The sequence below is a fragment of the Macaca thibetana genome, chromosome 2 (assembly GCF_024542745.1).
Source record: "Macaca thibetana thibetana isolate TM-01 chromosome 2, ASM2454274v1, whole genome shotgun sequence".
Lineage (NCBI taxonomy): Eukaryota > Metazoa > Chordata > Mammalia > Primates > Cercopithecidae > Macaca > Macaca thibetana.
The window spans coordinates 94,210,553-94,228,593 of NC_065579.1; the positions used below are offsets into that span (position 1 = coordinate 94,210,553).

Below are 18,041 nucleotides of genomic sequence, written 5' to 3' on the forward strand. Positions count from 1 at the left end.
TCAGCCTATACAGCTTCTCTCTGGTTACCCCATGTCCCCCTCCTCACACCTTTCTCCATTGTATGTTTTTAGTGAGGGAGGCCTGGGTGAGACAAGCAAAACATGGGGTTAACAGAATGAATCACGTTTTTGCACTTCCATTATTACGCTCTCTGTCAATCCGGGAGAAGTAAGAACCTTAACAGTACCTTGCTTCTGTGATGTGTGGGAGAAGCAAGTGTGCAGAGTGGTCTCTCCTGGAAGACGGAAACCTTTTATTCCTGTGGAAGGAAAGAGGTCATGGAAGTGTCTTACAAAAATGCACCACCCAGATTTTAGGAGAGCAAGCAGTGCATATGCTGTGCTGGTTCAGAATAGAAGGAGTCTTATTCCTGTCTGAAACTTTCCCCTGGGATCAGAACCTGTGTCTTCATCCAGCAGCAACATAATGGAAAGAGGGAGCCTCTGTTGTTTTCTGTGGCATCTCACCAACTATGGGAAGTGGTCTGCTGTGAAACAGAGAACCTGGGACTTCAGGATGGAGCTTGGATTCCAGCACAGGCTTCAGCGCTCATTAGCTTTGTGAGCCTGAGTTAGTTTCATAACCTCTCTGTGCCTTGGTTGCCTGATATGTAAAATGGAGGGACCATGGCTGCCTGCCTCTAACACACATCATCACTGTGCAACTAAATGGAATCAGCATCTGCAAAAGTTCTTTGTGCCTGTGGAGGTTGCACATTGTCATTTTAGGCAGCTCGGGCATATCTGAGAGCCAGTGAGCAGCTTATTAATTTAAAACATAAAGAATGCTTAATTTCTCACTTCTGTTCTCATCTTGTCTGGTTCATATTCTAAACACAGCTCCTGTTGTATTTGGTCCCAGTGCCAGCGGCACTAAAATCTATTGATGTACAGTAAGCATTAAATTTATTCATAAGCATAACTCCATTTTCATGAGGAGAAAACATAGATCTCTCTTAGGGCATTTCGTATACTTGATGTTTAGGAGGATATTTATAAGGAGGCGTTTTGTGGGGTTTGTTTTCTTGTGAAACTGTGTGATGATTCAAGATTCTTATTTAATTAAATGTGTATTTTGCCATTTCTACCCATATGAGCAAAATTATGAGTAATTTGTAAACATTTCCAGAATTCCCAAGATCAAAATCTTAAAAGGCTCCTTTGGTGTAATTTATTTGAATTTTATCCCTGTGCTAAATAAATCTTAAGAAATAATAAGCAAAATTTTTAATGTGACACAGTTTACACAATTTACGAAATAATGGTTTTAAGTTTCTTTGACTCCCATCTTGCATATTATTTTCCTGCAAACATCCAGACATTCAGCAGAACATCCCCTGGGATCTTGGGATGAGAACAATTACCCCCATTAGCATTCTGAGGATGTCATGGAGCAGTGGGAAGAACCTGGGCCCTGTACATGGGACACGTGGACCCACACCAGAGTCCACTGCTCCTTGGGGAGTCATCCCTCCCCTGTGCCTCAGTTTCCTCACATGTACAATGAGGACACCAAGCCTTACACTCTTCCTGCACTTCCTGTTCCTGCCACCATTGTGGTCTATGGTAGTTTCTATCTCTCTGGAAAGGTCTTAAATGCCACGTCATTTTATAATGAGGCTCAAAGGCTGGTGACCTGGGAAACTTGCCCCAGTTACATACATTTTTGATCGGTGTACATGTTTTGAATCTAGAAAGTTTCCATAAAAATTTAATTGGGAGCTTTTATTGAGAAGCTAGAGGATTTGCAGTGCCAGCCTTACATTACAGTTCTTGTCTGGACTTGAGTTACCTCCGGCACTTCATTGGGTCAGAAGGTCTGGCTCTCCTGCTCCCCAACATACCCTGGTCTTTCACACTCACCTCACCTGGCCAGGCCCTGTGCCCAGGGGAGTTTGGTGATCTTTTAGCAGAGTCCATTCTATTTGCTTTTCCTAGTGGGGCAAGGCAGTTAGTGGAGGTGTCTCTAAGAATGAGAGATGACCTCAACTTTTAATGGATCTGTTTTATTAAGCACAAGTTAACAAGATGCCTACCTTCCAAAGTTGCATTTTGTTCTTGCTGGTTCCTGATAGAACAATGCTGTGAGGAATCTCAGAGTTCTCATTGGCTTATGCGATTACATCTGGAAGTAATTAGTTTGGGTCTAAAAAATATGGCTGCAAGGCGAGTGAGAGTTCAGTTATGAATTTGTTCCGGTTTGTTGCAGGCCCCTGTCCTCCACCTGAGAGCTCCAGGGAGCAAGGGCCAAGTGGAGAGCCAGTCAGAGTACTGCAAAGACAAGTGAGAGAGGCTTTGATCAGGGTTGTGGCTTGACCCTGAGTTGCACTTCAGGCTCACCTTTCACAAAGGCGACAGTAGCATTCCAAGAACATCTCCCTCACAGGCATGGATTCTGGGACCACCAGGGTCATGGCAGGGCCATGCCAGAGGAGGGGAGCTCTAGGGGGCCCTGCATCCCCCTCTGCAAGGGAGCCAGATCCTGCACAAGGGTTGGGTACCACAGGCTAGCCCAGTGGCATGGCCTGGTAAACCCCTTAGCCAGGATAGGCAGGCAGGTTGTCATCATCTGCTGTTCCTCCCTCAGCCCTCAGTGTGTATCCGCAGCAGGGACTTCTGTGCATGCTTGCACTTGGCAATTGATTTTATTTTGTACTCTGTGTCTTTTAAAGACATTGCTATGATAATACTGTTGATAAAACTGAACAACGCCTATAACCTAACATCGTATCTATTTTGAAATTCAGTAAATAAGAAAGTTTATTTCACAAACCACTCTTAACTGCAGTCAAGTTTCTAGACACTCACCACTTCACTGAAACCACTCTTCCTAGTGGTTTTAGTAACTCTAGTGGACACATTTTGGTCCTCATATTGCTTGACCTCTTTTGGCATTGGGCAAAGGTGGCCATGCCCTCCTTGAAGAATTCTTGCCACATCCCCCACACCCTCCTGATTTCCTCCTACTCTGTCTGCCGGCCTCACAGGTGAGCAGGTGGCTTGGTCCTAGACTCCCTTCTTCCTTCTGTCCTCTTCTCCTTGGCTAAGTGTATCCACTCCCGTCTCTATGCTGGTGACTGCTGCATTTTTATCTTCTGCCCAGCTTTCTCCTCTGAGCCTCCGACCTGTGTTTCCTCTTGGGTATTCCACATTTCTGCTTTGATATTTTAGTAATGGCTGTTGGTGCCTCATCCAGAACCCCTTCACTGCCAGGTATGCCTATCCCCCAGTTCTGTGAGTGTGGGGCAGCTGCGAGCCCTTAGCAGCCCTTTCAACCAGTTGTCCTCCACCAAATAGGATCTGCCTCCTTCAAGCCTCCACCCAATTTGGAGGCAAGATCTCTGCCAATGACCAGCTGATGTGGGATACAAAAATCCCAGCCCTCTTACTTCAGATGGGATAACTCTGTGCTGCAATCCATGCTCCAGAGCTCCCCATGGGGTCAGACGGAAGCTGACTATAGAGCAGACCACAGCCAAGACTGCAGCCTTGCTCAGCGGGTTCTCCTGCCCAGTCCTGCTTTTCTCACTGCTCCCCACCTGAGGAAATTCCGTTCAACATAGTCTCCATCTCAGGCTCTGTTTATTGAATCTGATCTAAGTCAGAGGTCATTGTGACAGCTTGAAATTACTGTATCTTAAACTTAATGTCTCCCAACCCCTCACAGCGTCTTATTAATGTACACAAAGCATACATGCAGTCAGTTAAAGTTTGTGCAGATTACAAGTTACAGATTGCCATATTTCATGGCTCAGTCAGGTTTCTTGTAAAGAGCTGGCCAGAGTTGCTGGGCAGGGCCAGGTATTACCTTCTTCTCCAGGTGAGAAAACTGAAATTCTGAGAGGATACATACAAAGATCACACTCTAATGGGTTCTTGAATTCCACATGCAATTCCCCTCATTGACCCAATTACAGAGATCTAATTTCTGCCTTTTGGATTTCTGGAATTTCTGATCTCCATCTTTTTGAATTCACTATTTAAAGCCACTTAACAAAATATTGGATGCCTATGCATAGAATATAACATTTTAAAATTTGAAGAGAACTTTACATTAAGCAAAGCCAAATGCAAGCCTCCTGCATTCCCACTTCCTTGCACATCCAGGAATGAAGCAAACATTACTAATCAAACAAGGCACCTTTCCCAGTGCGTCTAGACGTGCCCTCAGAATTCTTAATACAGTTCTCCAGATGACCACTACGAAATGATGAGTGTATGTATAGATACATCGCTGGATAGAGATAGAAACTGGAACTCTCCATAACCGTTGACCAGGGGTAATTCCTTTACTGAACCCATGAGCAGACTGAGCTCATTAGGTAAGGGCTTGCTCAGGATAAGGCAGCCTGTTAGTAGACAAGTCAGTTCTCAAACCCAGCCCAGCTGATCACTGCTTCTATATTCTTTTGAACATCTAATTACTCATATTTTTATCTCTGTTTGTTTTGCTTGAATACCTAGCACCAACAGAAGTTTTCCTGAAAAAGATACATAAGGGAACTTTGAACAATTTCCTAAATTCATTTTATCAGGTAAATTTCCTGGCAAAGAGCTGAGAGTCTAAAAGAAAGAAAATAATTTGCCTTTTTTTTTGTCTGAAGGTGAGCAGTATTAGACAAGGAACTGACTTACTCTGGAAATTCCAGTTGTACCTAAGATGCCTGATAAGGCCAGACTGTGAGTTTTTGGAGAAAGAATCAATTTGGTTTTCAGTCTAGCAGGTTAAATATATATTTTTAACGTGAAGCCTTTCCCTCTTTTCACTATTTAGCCTAATGAGTAATCAGGGTGTTGAAAGTTTTATTCATTTGTCTTTTGTTAATTTGTAACTGGGTGTTACTATGCATGTTCATTGTGAACAGGCAGAAATGAACGAATTTTTCATGCAAAATGAGATAATTGAGACCTCTATGAACTTTAAACTAGAAATTTTCTCTTTTCCTTATGAAATGTATCAATCATAGTCCAGCAAGATGTACATGAATTACTGTTGCCTGTCCCTCTTTTGGAGGTACCTCCTTTGGATGCCATATTACTGCATTATCTTGGTCTCTGTCTCAACACTCTGACAGATTTCCTGGTTTCATCAGTGCTTTTGTATCCTTTTGCTCCCTAACTATTGGTAATTTTCACTGCTTATCTTCCATACCTTCTCTTTGCTCTTTTACCATCAGAAATTGACTCACAGTTTCAGCTCCCACTTTTACAAGGACGATGCCATGCTATTAATCGAGTGCTTGTCTCTTTCTCCAGAGCTCCAGTCTGCTTTCCCGTCTCCCGCTAAACACGTTCACTTTGCTTTCAGTGAGTGAGACCTAAATGCATGCTTTGCTACCCCAGTCTTCATTCTGACTTTCTTCTTCCTCTCTACAATGTGATCCCCTTATCATATATATGGTTTATGCAGACCAAACACATGGGTGGTCTTTGGTCCCTCATTTCCTGTATTCTGCCATCCCAGGCCTCACATCCTCTCAAGTGTTTTGTAACCATGTCACTCATGTCCACATCACCCTTCCTGCTTCCACTGCTACCTCCCTGGGCCAGACTTTGCCAGCATTGGCCCTTGTCCCCTTCCTCTCACAGCTTTTACCTTTCCCATAGGCCCAGTAATTATAGCAATCCAGGGACTCCAAAAACAGGTCACTTCCATAGGCAAAGCTTCTAACATTATGGACAACCAAATCAATAAACTAGTCACAAAAAAGAAGCATGAGAAAAATACCAGAAAGAAATGATCCCAAATGATAATACATATCACCTATCTAACAGCCCATACTAGAAACCCCACTTCCATCCCCAGCTTCTCACGACGATGAGCCCCAGCATTCTATGGAGCCGACTACTTAAAAATCTCTTATTCATTACTTCCTCTTCATTTCCCTCACCTGGTCTTCCCTGATGCTCTCAGCCTTTGTAACCATCATTGTTACCAAAAGTTTTAACTAATGTCTCTCCTCTGATCCCACTAGCAACCTTCTAATCCATTCTCTTGTGTCAGAGGTTCCTCTTTTTAGAGTAGATCGATAGTTTCATTGCCCATCATTGCCAATGAATTTGTTTTCTTGTCCCATTTACTTTAAAAAATGTTCCTTCTTTGGGGTGGCATGCAAGGCCCCTTAGGACCAACCATAAACTTAACCTGCTCCCCAGCCTTTCCTCACTATTTCTGACTCCAACTACTGAACCAACCACTCATCCCTTCTCAAACACAGCACGTTCAGTTATGTATCTGTACCTTTGTACAAGGTGTCTTCTCTCCCTACAGTATCCTCCTCCGTTCTCCTGCTAGTGAGCGCCTGCACATCCTTCCTGGCCTAGCACAAGCAGCGATGCTTGTGTAAACTGCACCCCACCTCCATTATTGCCCACCTCTGCTGCCTCCTTACACGCCTATTGACATGCCTGTCTCTTGTACCTTGGACTTTGTTCTGTGGCTGTGTTTTTACCATTGTCTACTCCCATAGGCTGTGAACTGTGATTTATTTTATGTCCCCAACACCTGGCAGAGAGCTAGACATAAAATAGGAGCTTAAAGTCTTGGGTGAATGAATAAATGAAAGAATGAATGAATGTTCCAAGAATAAGGGAACCAATTCAATCTTTGTTAGAGAACACATAAAATGTGGCTTTTTTTAAAAGTGTGAATTACCATTAGCACAATACCATTACCATTAGCATTGTAAGTGATTCAAATTAATGACAGATACTTTACTTTGGAAAGAAAACTTTTTGGGCATTCAAATGGACTTAGTGAACAAAATTAATATCTCTGCAAGATGATAAGGATATATGTTTTGAACTAACATCTTTTAGGATTATTTTTAAGTTCCTTCTGTATTTGAATCTACGTTTTTAAAAATAATTTCAACTTTTATTTTAGATTCATGGGATACAAGCACTGGATTGTTACATGGGTATGTTGCATGATGCTGATTTGTGCTACAGATAATCCCCATCACTCAGATAGTGATCATAGTACCCATAGATAGTTTTTCAGCCCACAACTCCTCTCTCTTCCACATCTAGTACTCCCCAGTGTCTGCTGTTCCTGTCTTTATGCTCATGTGTGCTCAGTGTTTACCTCCCACTTACAAGTGACAACGTGTGGTATTTGGTTTTCTGTTCTTGCATTAAGAATTAATATGTGTTTAATACCCATTTATTCTTGCCTATTATTACTTCTAGACATGTGACAGAGTCAACAAATAGTTGCAGCTGTTTAAATTACTCGATTGTATTTATTTCTAGAAATAGAATTTGTACATCATTACTTACACCTTTTGAGTTTTGTGCCTTGGTGTTTTCTTTGGTCCAATGCCCTGGATGTTTGACAAGTCTTACCAGACAGTGCTTAAATTTCGAGTGAAGATGAACATTAAAGATAGGAACAGACAAATGACCAACCTGTGTGAAGTAGCACATGTTATTCTGGGCCTGCTAAAGTGTCTATGGGCTGAGGAGGGCTGTACTAGGAAATCATAAGGTTTTCCTTGAGCTCAAACATATGGGTACAGAATATCCGTTGCAAGGATGGTATATGCACCCAGGAAGAACTGTAAGTGTAGCAAATGGCAGACTCTATATATGAGGCACATAATCACTCTTCTTGGCCCCTCTGATTTTTCTAATTTATAATTTTGATATTTGTATCATGTATTCTTAAAACTTTGCACGGTGTACTTCTCCAACATCATTGTAGCCACCACGTTGATATCAAGTGCTAACATGGACAAGCTTCAGCTCTGGAGGCTGTGCAAGTGAAGAGATTCCACCAGGTCCCCGGCTGCTCATCATTCCAATATAGGGTATAGCCATGTATGCACATACTCTAGAAAGCAAGCAGAGTAAAGTGTGGAAGCCCCTGTTCTCTGCCTCCAAAGATCTTGTGGGGATTATTTCTGCCAAATGCCTCACACATACTAGCATTCCATAAAGATAATTCCCATTCCTTTTTATAAAAGCATGACTAAGGCAAGGAAGCCTTTACCTCCCTTTGCTCTGGTAAGGGAGATGCTTAATATTTTAAGATGCTTTTTAAAAACATTCTGTAGGATTTTTTGATAGTTTTCTTTTTGTATACAAATTTAGGAAAGGTGGTTCACTATACAGTAATAAGGAAATTTCCAGTTAGGAGGATCAGCTTTAGCTAGACATCAGAGGGGTAGCTGGCTTAGCAGCTAGAGGGCATTACCAGTGAGGCTTGGCATCTCTCCACAAACTGACATTTACTTTTACAAATATTCTCTTCTAGATGGATAAATCAAATATTAATAGAATTAAAGTAGGAGTTCACATACAATTCATGAGGCATTAAATGTCAGAAAATGTGTGATGATCTGAGCTGTAGAGATCTTCTGAGCCTGTGTTCATCCTAGGTGAGTGACAGAATGAAGTCTGGAACATTTCTATCTTGTTTACAACAGCCAAGAGAATGAAGACAGTTTCATTTGTCTTGGGAGACAGTTTTTTTGCTCAAGATCAGATCTACATCAGTATGCCCAACAACAAGAAGAAAATTCACATGGTGATATAGGTTTTGACCAACTCTGGAGGAGTGCTTGTACTCAGCCAAAGGCTTGAACTTTGGAAATTTATTTGTGTATATTATTGGTATGTGAATGAGAAATGAAACAGCTTTAAATTCTGACATATTGTACTTATCTTTTATTCAGAAATAAGAATCCTATCCCTTAGTGGCACTGAAGATGTGAGAACCACTTGTCATCATATATGTCTGAATATTATTTTAGCTTTCCTATGGTGCTTAGTTTCAGGTAGATTAAAAGCAGACACAGAAAGTTTTGCCTTATGCATGATCCAAATTTACAGATGCAAAGGAAGAATTGATCAAACGTTCAGTTGTTTTGCCTGGATGTTTTTTGCAGTGTTAGAAGCCTAAGCAATTAATTGTTAGGAAGTTTTAATTTTCATTTGTCCACTGCTCATGCTTTATCATAATCTCTTGCCCATTGGTTGAACATGTATTTCGGGAGAAAGGACATGTGCACCCAGCCACGTGATTCAGGCCAATCCTCCTGTACTAGGGACAAAGGTGGCCATCCCTATCCTCCTCTTTAAGGAGTTCATTGTCCTGTCAAAGGCACATAAAGAAAGTATTAAAATTCAGTGTGATATGGGCTATAATCAAGTTAGGTACAAAGCAGTAGCTATGCATGGCAGAACTAGAGACTTGGTAGAGAAGATGACATTTGAAATGTCAGTCTTGGAGGAAAAAGAGGAGAAATTTGTCAGTAAGGCAGGGAGGGAATGGCACAGCATGTGGAGGAAAGGTCACAGGCATGCACAGGGATGGAGCACTCTTTACAGCTCAAGGGATCAGCACACGGGGGCCATCATCAAATGGCTCCGAGTATTCATGGAGGCATTGTTGACACTTGTTTTGAGGCATATCTCTCTGCTCTGGTCGTTGAAGGCAGCTTGGAATAGTCTAATGTGCAATGCAGGTCGGGGATGTGGAGGGTCCAAGCTAAGGCAATGGCAGAGCAGGAGCAGGGAAGGTGCCGTTAAGGGTATTTTAGTGCAGAATGGGTAGGATTTGGTGCAAGATCAAAGCCCGAAGTAAAAGAGAGGGAAAGGTAGAGAATGACTCTTAAGATTCCAGAGGCATCTTTGGATGGAAGTTATGCTCTTTAGGAAAAAATACAGGAGTTGAAATAATAAATGTATTATTAAATATTTTGAGTATTTTAGACGTTTTGAGTTCAGTTCCGCATGAGATCGTGACCTGGAAAAGAGATTGGCAGTTACAGATCCTAGGCAAAAGCTCCAGGCAGTGACAATTCCTATGAGAAAATGTGAGACTGAAGACATGAGAACCACTGGCACATTAGCGTAGGTTATGACACACATATGGATCACACTGTGTCAATGGGGGAATATAGAACAAGGCAGGAAGAGGTCTAAGGAACAAGCTCTGGGAAAGAACGAATGAAATCTGAATTAATCTGAAGAGAAAGCCAGGTGGCTCTGAGGGAATCACTGGTGTCAGGAGAACAGAGTGGTCACAAGTGCAGATGTCAAGGAGGCCATGTGGAACGTGGACTTTAAAAAAAATCTGGATTTGACAATACGTGACTTCAGCTCTCTGATGTGTCAGTCAGGGTTCCATCAAGAAAACAGAAACCCTCTAAATATTTCTTACAGAGAGAGTTTTTGATTTGAGAAATTGCTCACAAGAGTATTAGAAGAGTTGGAAAAGCAACAGGAGAAACATAATGTTACCCAGAGATCAGTAACCATGCAGGCTGCCCCAGCCTTCAGGTTGGAAGAGAAGGAGGAAAGAGTGTTTCAGTAGGATCCCACAAGCCTGCATTTACTTGATGGCATCACTACTGCTGCCTCTCTTGCTACTGACGGGGCCCTCACTGCAAGAAGGAACCAAGCCACATTCACCCACAGCCTCCTGCCTCTGCTGGAACATAAAGCAGAAAAATGATGTCTCCCTTCCACCTCCAGTCTCACACAAATGCCTTCCATTGGCAGAGCCTAACCAACAACAGCAAGCAGAAGAATCGAGGAAATGTGGTTTCCAAGCATCCAGCCCCCTGTGCTACACAGAGGAGACTATGGAAATGAAAATGGAAGAAAGAGGCTTGGTCCCAACAGTCAATAGCTCAGAGAAGGAACTGAGGCAACTGTTTTTATATCCTAGATACTGTTCTTTCTCCTTTTTCAGAATGATGATATGTAGTGTGTGCCCATTTTGACAGGACATAACAGGGTGTCATGGGTTTATCAGTGATTCATGGATTTTGTGACTTTTTTGATGATTAATAAAGATTTAGGGCACAGTTTTCTCTAAGATTAATGTGGCCTATGTGACACTAAACACAGAGAAGAATTGGGCTACACATAAAAAAGTGGGTGGTGGAGGAAATAGGGTACACGCTGTTGCCAAGGACGTGTGGAACTTGACTTTATGGAAAAGGAAGCTTCCTCTACTTGTATATGAAACATTCTCTATCAGCCTCCTTTATTCTCATCCCTCACAGCTCCATTCTTCTTGGGCTACTGCTCAAATGAAGTCATTCATAGCTCTTTAATGAAGGATCCTGGTCTGTCGTATGTACTGTGGCTGATTTGAGAAGGTGGGAAATAAGATTGACCTTTCTACTTAACAGAGTTGTGAAGATAGCGATTGTCAAATGATGTTTTGTGGAGGAGCCTGCCCTGAGCTACCATGAGATCAGGGAAGCAGAGATAGCTGGAGATGATTGGGTGGTGGGAGGTGCAGGAGGGGGATGGTGCTGGAGGGCAGGTGCAGAGAGAGCTGGGACAGTCAGCAACTTCAGGTAGGGATATCTGTTTCACATGTTTCCACTGAATCTGATGAGCCTACAGACTTGGAAGTGTGTCCCCTCTTGTAGGCTAGATGCTTTTTGTGGGGTTTTTTTCACATGTTTCTGGCCAAAGTCTGGGTTTATGATGAAGCGCTGGTATGCTATGGTATAATACGAGTGTACAGCGTGATGATCCCAGCTTTCTCATGGTTGTTCTCTCATTGCTCTTTTCAAGGAAATACTTGTAATGCTCTTAAGGTACCCTCATTGGTTATTAGAGAGCTTTCCACCTGCTCAAGGTCAGGAGTGGATGTGCCTGATTTCACTCTCTGGTTATTGGCCAAATATTCCAGATGATCCAATGGAGAGATGGGAGCCTTTTCTGAGCATCTGCTGTGGAGCAGAATCTTAACTGGTTTGAACTGGAATAATTCCAGACATTTATGGGGCTGCTTTTACTTTTTGGTGCCTGCTGCACAACTCTGGTACATTTTCTCATTTATTTCTGCAACAAGCATTTCAGGATGCTGCTGATATCCCTTCTTTGCCAAAAAAAGAAACCAAGGTTTAGAAGACTGAGCGGTTCATAGCTATGAAGAACAGAGCTGGAGCCCTCAGTCTCTCCCAGCATCCATGTTGACTGAGCTACTTGCTGAACCTGAGGTTGGTGAGGTTCCTGTAGCCTTATCAGACAGTGCTCATGTGAGATGAGTGGGGCATGGCGAGTGGTCTGACTGTCTGGGTTCTGAATTAAAGTGGTCCCCTCCATTTATAGCTGGTAACCAAACAGCGTATTGTTGCGTGTCATTAACATTTGGAGGGAATGTTTAAATTTGATTTTCTTTATTCATAAATCTGTGGTATCAAGGGCTCTGTTAGCCTTGCCAGATTTTTTTATAACACCGTCAGGGGGCAGCAAAATGATTCTGTCTGAAAGTACCTAGTGAGAGAGTGATATTACCCATGACAAACTAAATGCAAAGTATACTTTTAAATTATCATGAACACTGTTACTATTGTTATACTCTAAGGTGGGTTTGCCCTTTGGAGCCCAGTTCTTAAAAGCATTTATAACATTGCTATAAGAAGTATTCCATGAGGGATCTGCTTCCTCACTCCACATTCACTGTTCAGTCCACAACAGGCTGGCTCCTGCCCAGCTTCCGCTACTGAAATTGCCTTTCTCAGGGTTACCGCTGACACCTATGCAGCCAAATCCAGTGGAGATATCTCTGTCCTCACAGCAAACAGTCATCCACTCTCCCTTTCTTGAAACATCCTCTTGCTCTAGCTCCTCCTCAGTCCTTCTGTCTGGCTTCTCCTCTTCAGCCTTTTTGCCTGAGTTTAAATGTTTGGGGTTTTCTTGGCTTGTTCTTAGGCCCTCTTTTCCCCCTTGCTGCCCCATCCCTCTAGGGTGGCTCATTCATTCCCCTATGTGTGAAGACGTTTATGATGATGACTTCCAAGCTCACTTAGCTGGCCCAGCCCTTCCTCTGAACTGCTGAAACCCGCATCCAGGTGTCCTCTTGGCATTGCCCTCCAGGTGCCTCACAGATTTCTCTAAACCTTGCTCCTGCCCACCCTTGTCTTCTCTCTTTCCATGAACAGCTTCACTCTCCATGTGGTTACACAAACCAGAATCTGGTTCACTCTCTCTCCTGGCCCTCAACAGGTGCAACAGGCATTAGCCCACTTCCCTGCACTCTCCGATGACTCCTGCCCAGCCCAAACCTCAGTCACCCTCACCAAGATGACTGCAGTGCCCCCCATGCTTCACACTTGCAAAGTCCTCTAAGAGTGGGCTTTACCTGACAGTGGCTGATAGTTCCCTGCTCACATCCTCCATAACTTCCCCCTTGTACTTAGAAAAAAGATCTTGTGCTCCTCCCCTTCTCCCCCCAATACTAAGCTCTGTTTCCTCGCTACTCTTTCTTTCTGGGATGCTGTGTCTTCCATTGGACTAGCTCCTTCCCATCTTCATGTTTTAACTGAAATGCCACTTCCCCAGAGAAGCCCTCTCTTGCCACCAATCTAAAGTAGGTCCTGATGTTATTCTCAGTCTGAGTATCCTACTTATTCTTATGAGAATGCCTCATAATTTAGAGTTCTTTTTTTGCTTAATTTTTTATCATCTGAATTCCTACCTTAATGTACATTTGATGAAGAGAGGGGCTATGTCTATTTTTTTAAAAATCCTTAGTACCTGTAATAATAGGTGCCTAATAAGTGTGAATTGAGTGAATGATTGACATTCTAAGCAATGCCCATAGCTATCAATGGGTGGCAAGATGGGCAGGGCCAAGAGGACACCTGGATGCGGGTTTCAGCAGCTCAGAGGAGGGGCAGGACCAGCTAAGTGAGTTTGGAAGTCAATTCCACAAACATCTTCACATACGGGAATGGGTGAGCCACCCTAGGGGGACAGGGCAGCAAGGGGGAAAAAGAGGGCCAAGCTCACAGCTATAAATCAAAATTACCCTCTCTTCGGTAACTGAGTTGAAGGATAGCAAACAAGTGATGTACATGCCATCACTTCCGGCTATGCTCATGGCAGACACTGCTACCTCATCGTGACACCCAACTCCATTGAGCCTGTGTGTGTCCTCTCAATACAGAATGCTTCACCCTCTAACAACCTGTCAGAACCGGCATGGTGATAGACCAAGAGATCATGAAATGTTAATAGGCTTTTAAGATGCCTGTTGTAAGACCAGGAGACTAGACCAGATGTAAGAAGATATTGCTAAAGATCAGACTAAGCATATTCAACATCTTTAGGGAAATACAAATAAAAGCCACAGTGAGCTACCACTTCACACCCCCTGTTACCTAATGCTCAAGCAACAAATAAGTCTTGAGCATTCTTGCCCAGATGCTATTGCAGAAACCTTCTTGACATATAGCCAAATATGTTCAAATGTTATGGATACTTGGATCACTGAATTTCTTGCTAATCCAATGGAAAGACTAGTATTTGCTTTTGTAGCTTTGCACATTTAAAACCTCTAGCAACCCTAGGAAGTAGGAATTGTAAGTGCCACTCAGAAAAACACAGACCACAAAAGGTTGGGGAACTTTTTGGTAAGTGATGAGCCCAGTTATGCACACTAGCTTCTGACATTAAACCCATCACTCTTTCCCATATAGCTGACCATTTGAAGTCCTGGTCCTTCCTAAAATATTTCAAAGCAGGTAGCCTGTCTGGCATCATTCTTGGTTGATGTGTAATTAACCATTGTAAGTCATCCTATACAATTCTGCCCAATGACTTCTTCCATGAGATACTACATGACAATAGAATCTAATAAGTGAGAGATGGTCTGAAGAATGGCACCCCTTTCCTCCACCGAGCCTGAAAAACACCTGATTTGCTTGGAATAAACTCTAGAAGGCTTGGTACAGTTATTACTAGATACCAGTGAGCTTTAAAATGCCATTGGAATTTGCAGTCCTGTGTATCAATAAACAAAACTCATAAAGCTCAAGTTATCTTATGGATAGAGTTCACAGAGCTTTATGATCCCCAAATAATTTTCTTTCTGGATGTTTTATCCCATTTAATTTAGTATCTCTGAAATATCAATATAAGTCAGTCAATTTGAGGCTGTTCTTATACTGTTGAAAGATGTCACAGCTGTCAATGACTTAGCACATCTTCTGCCTTCAATCTAAGGGACTGAGTAACATCTTCCTTCCCTGGAAATATCACCTCTGTTCTGTCTCCCTGTAAACATTTTATTCAGCCAAGTGTATGTATATGATATTTTACCCTATAGAATTATTAGCTGGTCTGACAATTCTGGATTCAGCCTCCCTTTATTATACAATAATCAAGCAACAAATAAGTATTGGGCACTTCTATACAGAGCAGTGAGCCCTGTTCATGTGTTAGAAGATATGTAAGCCAGCTAAGGGTGCCCAAGAGCTAAAGCTGCAAAGATTCTGGATTGTCATGAACATATGTTTATATGTTGTTAAGTAAAAAAAGAAGTTGTAAAAACATACATAGATTTCCAAATCCAGTAGCAGGGTAAGATGAGCCGGTGAGATGCTTTCTTTTACTAAAACCAAACAAAAATACTAACAAAATGTGGGGTTTAATATAAGAAAGGGAAAATATTTGCAAATCATGTATCTGATAAGGGACTTGTATCTAGAATATATTAAAAACCCTTACAACACAACAGTAAAGGACAAATAATCTAATTTAGAAATGGGCCACCTGGGCCTGGTGTCTCATGCCTGTAATCCCAGTGGTTTGGGAAGCTGAGGTAGGATGATCACTTGAAGCTAGGAATTTGAGACCAGCCTGGGCAACAAAGCAAGACCCTGTCTCTACAAAAAATTATTTTAAAAATTAGGCATGACATGTCTGTAGTCCCAGCTACTTGGGAGGCTGAGGTGGGAGTATCACTTGAGCCTAGGAGTCCAAGGCTGCAGTGAGCTATGATGCCACCACTGCATCCCAGCACGGATGGCAGAGCAAAACCCTGTCTCTACAAGAAAGAAAGGAAGAAAAGGAGGAAGGAAGGAAGGAAGGAAGGGAGGGAGGGAGGGAGGGAGGGAGGGAGGGAGGGAAGGAAGGAAGGAACGAAGGAAGGAAGGAAGGAAGGAAGGAAGGAAGGAAGGAAGGAAGGAAGGAAGGAAGGAAGGAAGGAAGGAAGGAAGGAAGGAAGGAGAGAGAAAGAGAGGGAGAGAGAAAGAGAGGGAGAGAGAAAGAGAGGGAGAGGGGAGGGGAGGAAGGGAAGGAAGAGAAAGAAGGGAAAGAAAGAAGGAAATGGACCAAAAATTTGAATAAACTTTTCAGCACATGAAAAGATGTTCAACCTCATCAGTCATTAGGGAAATGCAAGTCAAATGCATGAGATACCACCTCACACCCCCTAAGATGGCTGTAATTTTTAAAAAATGCAGACAATTACAAGTATTGAGGAGGATGTGGAGAAACTGGAACTCTCACATCTTGCTGGTGGGAATGTAAAATGGTACAGCCATTTAGAAAACAGTCTGGCAGTTTCTCAAAAAGTTAAAAAAAAAAGTGTTACTATGTGACCTACCAATTCTACTCCTATAATTGAAAATACATGTCCACACAAAAACTTGTACATGAATGTTTATATCAGCACTCATCATAATAACCAAAAATTAGAAACAGCGTAAATGTTCATGGCAGATGAATGGATAAATAAAATATAGTATATCCGTAAATGGAATATTATTTAGCAGTAAAAAGGAATGAAATGCTGATGCATGCTACAACATGGATAAACCTTGAACACATTATGCAAAGTGAAAGAAGCCAGACACAGAGGGCCACATATGATATTATTTCATTTATATAAAATGTTCAGAATGGGCAAATTCATAGAAACAGAAAGTAGATTAGTGGTTGGCAGAGGCTGAGGGCGGGGTAGAATGCTTCATGAATACTGAATTTTTGATGCAATGAAAATGTTATGGAGTCAGACAGTAGTGGTGGTTGCATAGCTTTTTGAATATACTAAAAACCACTGAATTGTATACTTAAGAGGAGTGAATTTACTATGTGAATTGTATCTTAATTTTTTCAAAGTCTGGGGAGGGGAGTAAGAAAGGAAAATTCCTAGAGGAATTCAGTCTATTTGGCTGCTATAACAAAATATCATAAACCAGGTGACTAATAAACAAAAGCAATGTATTTCTCACAGTTTTGGAGGCAGGGAGGTCCAAGATCAAGATGTCAGCTGATTTGGTGTCTGTCTGCTTCCTAGTTCGTAGATAATGTCTTCTCTCTGTGTCCTCACATCATGGAAGGGCAAGGTGGCTCCCTGGAGTCCCATTTATAATGGTACTAGTCCCATTAATGAGGATTTTTACTCTCATGACGTAATCACCTCCTAATGGCCCCACCTCCTAAAACCATCACACTGGGGGTTAGTTTTCAACATAAGAATTTTCACAATCATTCAGACCACAGCAAGGTAAAAGTGAAAGAAGGAATTTAAAACCAGAGTGATCTGCCTAATCCAGTGGGAAATGGGGCTCTAGGTTCTGATGGCCAGAGGCTGCAATGCTAATTTCTGCATTGGGCAGGAGATGTGGCCTTGAGGCTTTGCAAGACAAGCAGCTGAAAATAAAATGCCTGCTTAGAGTTTGGTCTTGAAGGGCTGTACTCTTAGTGAAAGGGACCTCAGAAAATTTTTGCCTACTGGCTTAGGGGATCTACAAAAGAAGTTTATCTTTACTTGGACCTCTGGGTGAGAGAAATGAAGTCTCCCATAAGTAATCAAAACCTCAAAACCCCAAGCCTCCACCACAACAGGGTATTGAAAACTAAAATTATATAAGTCATATAGTAATGAATCCCCCAACATGAGAAACAGATGTGAAGTTGTTCCAGAATTGAGGACTTCTTGGTAATGACTTGTGAATGATATTTGCACAGAAAAGGTGCACTTACATAAAAAGCAGTCTCGACTGGAGATTATCTTAATCAAAATGACAAACCATGAAAGCAAAGGACCTACCTGGAACAAGAGTTAATAGATGCAACCAATAGGCAGATTAGTGCCACCTCTAAGAACTGAATATAAGAATCAGGAAGGGGGTATAAAAGAAGTATATTTAAAATTATTTTTAGAAGAAAGTATAGGAATGAATGGCACCAAGGAGAAAAGGACAAGCAGGCTTAAATGGAAACAAATCATTAGAATGTCTGGAAATACAAAAATCAGTAAAATTTCAATTAAAATCCAG

At 42.1% G+C, this 18,041-nt stretch overlaps 2 protein-coding genes across 8 annotated transcripts in view; both read left to right on the top strand.

The window, feature by feature from the left end:
- Window positions 1–18,041, top strand: part of MYRIP (myosin VIIA and Rab interacting protein) — a 418,438-nt gene that overhangs the window by 199,295 nt on the left and 201,102 nt on the right. The gene's annotated exons all lie outside the window — the stretch shown is intronic.
- Window positions 1–18,041, top strand: part of RPL14 (ribosomal protein L14) — a 575,215-nt gene that overhangs the window by 165,923 nt on the left and 391,251 nt on the right. Inside the window, exon 1 of one of the 6 annotated variants that reach the window (XM_050780459.1) lies at window positions 13,646–13,649. The exons of the other annotated variants lie outside the window; for them this stretch is intronic. The gene's annotated coding sequence lies outside the window, so the exon portion shown is untranslated. Of the gene's footprint in view, window positions 1–13,645; window positions 13,650–18,041 lie in introns of those variants that run through there. 6 annotated transcript variants of the gene reach the window in all.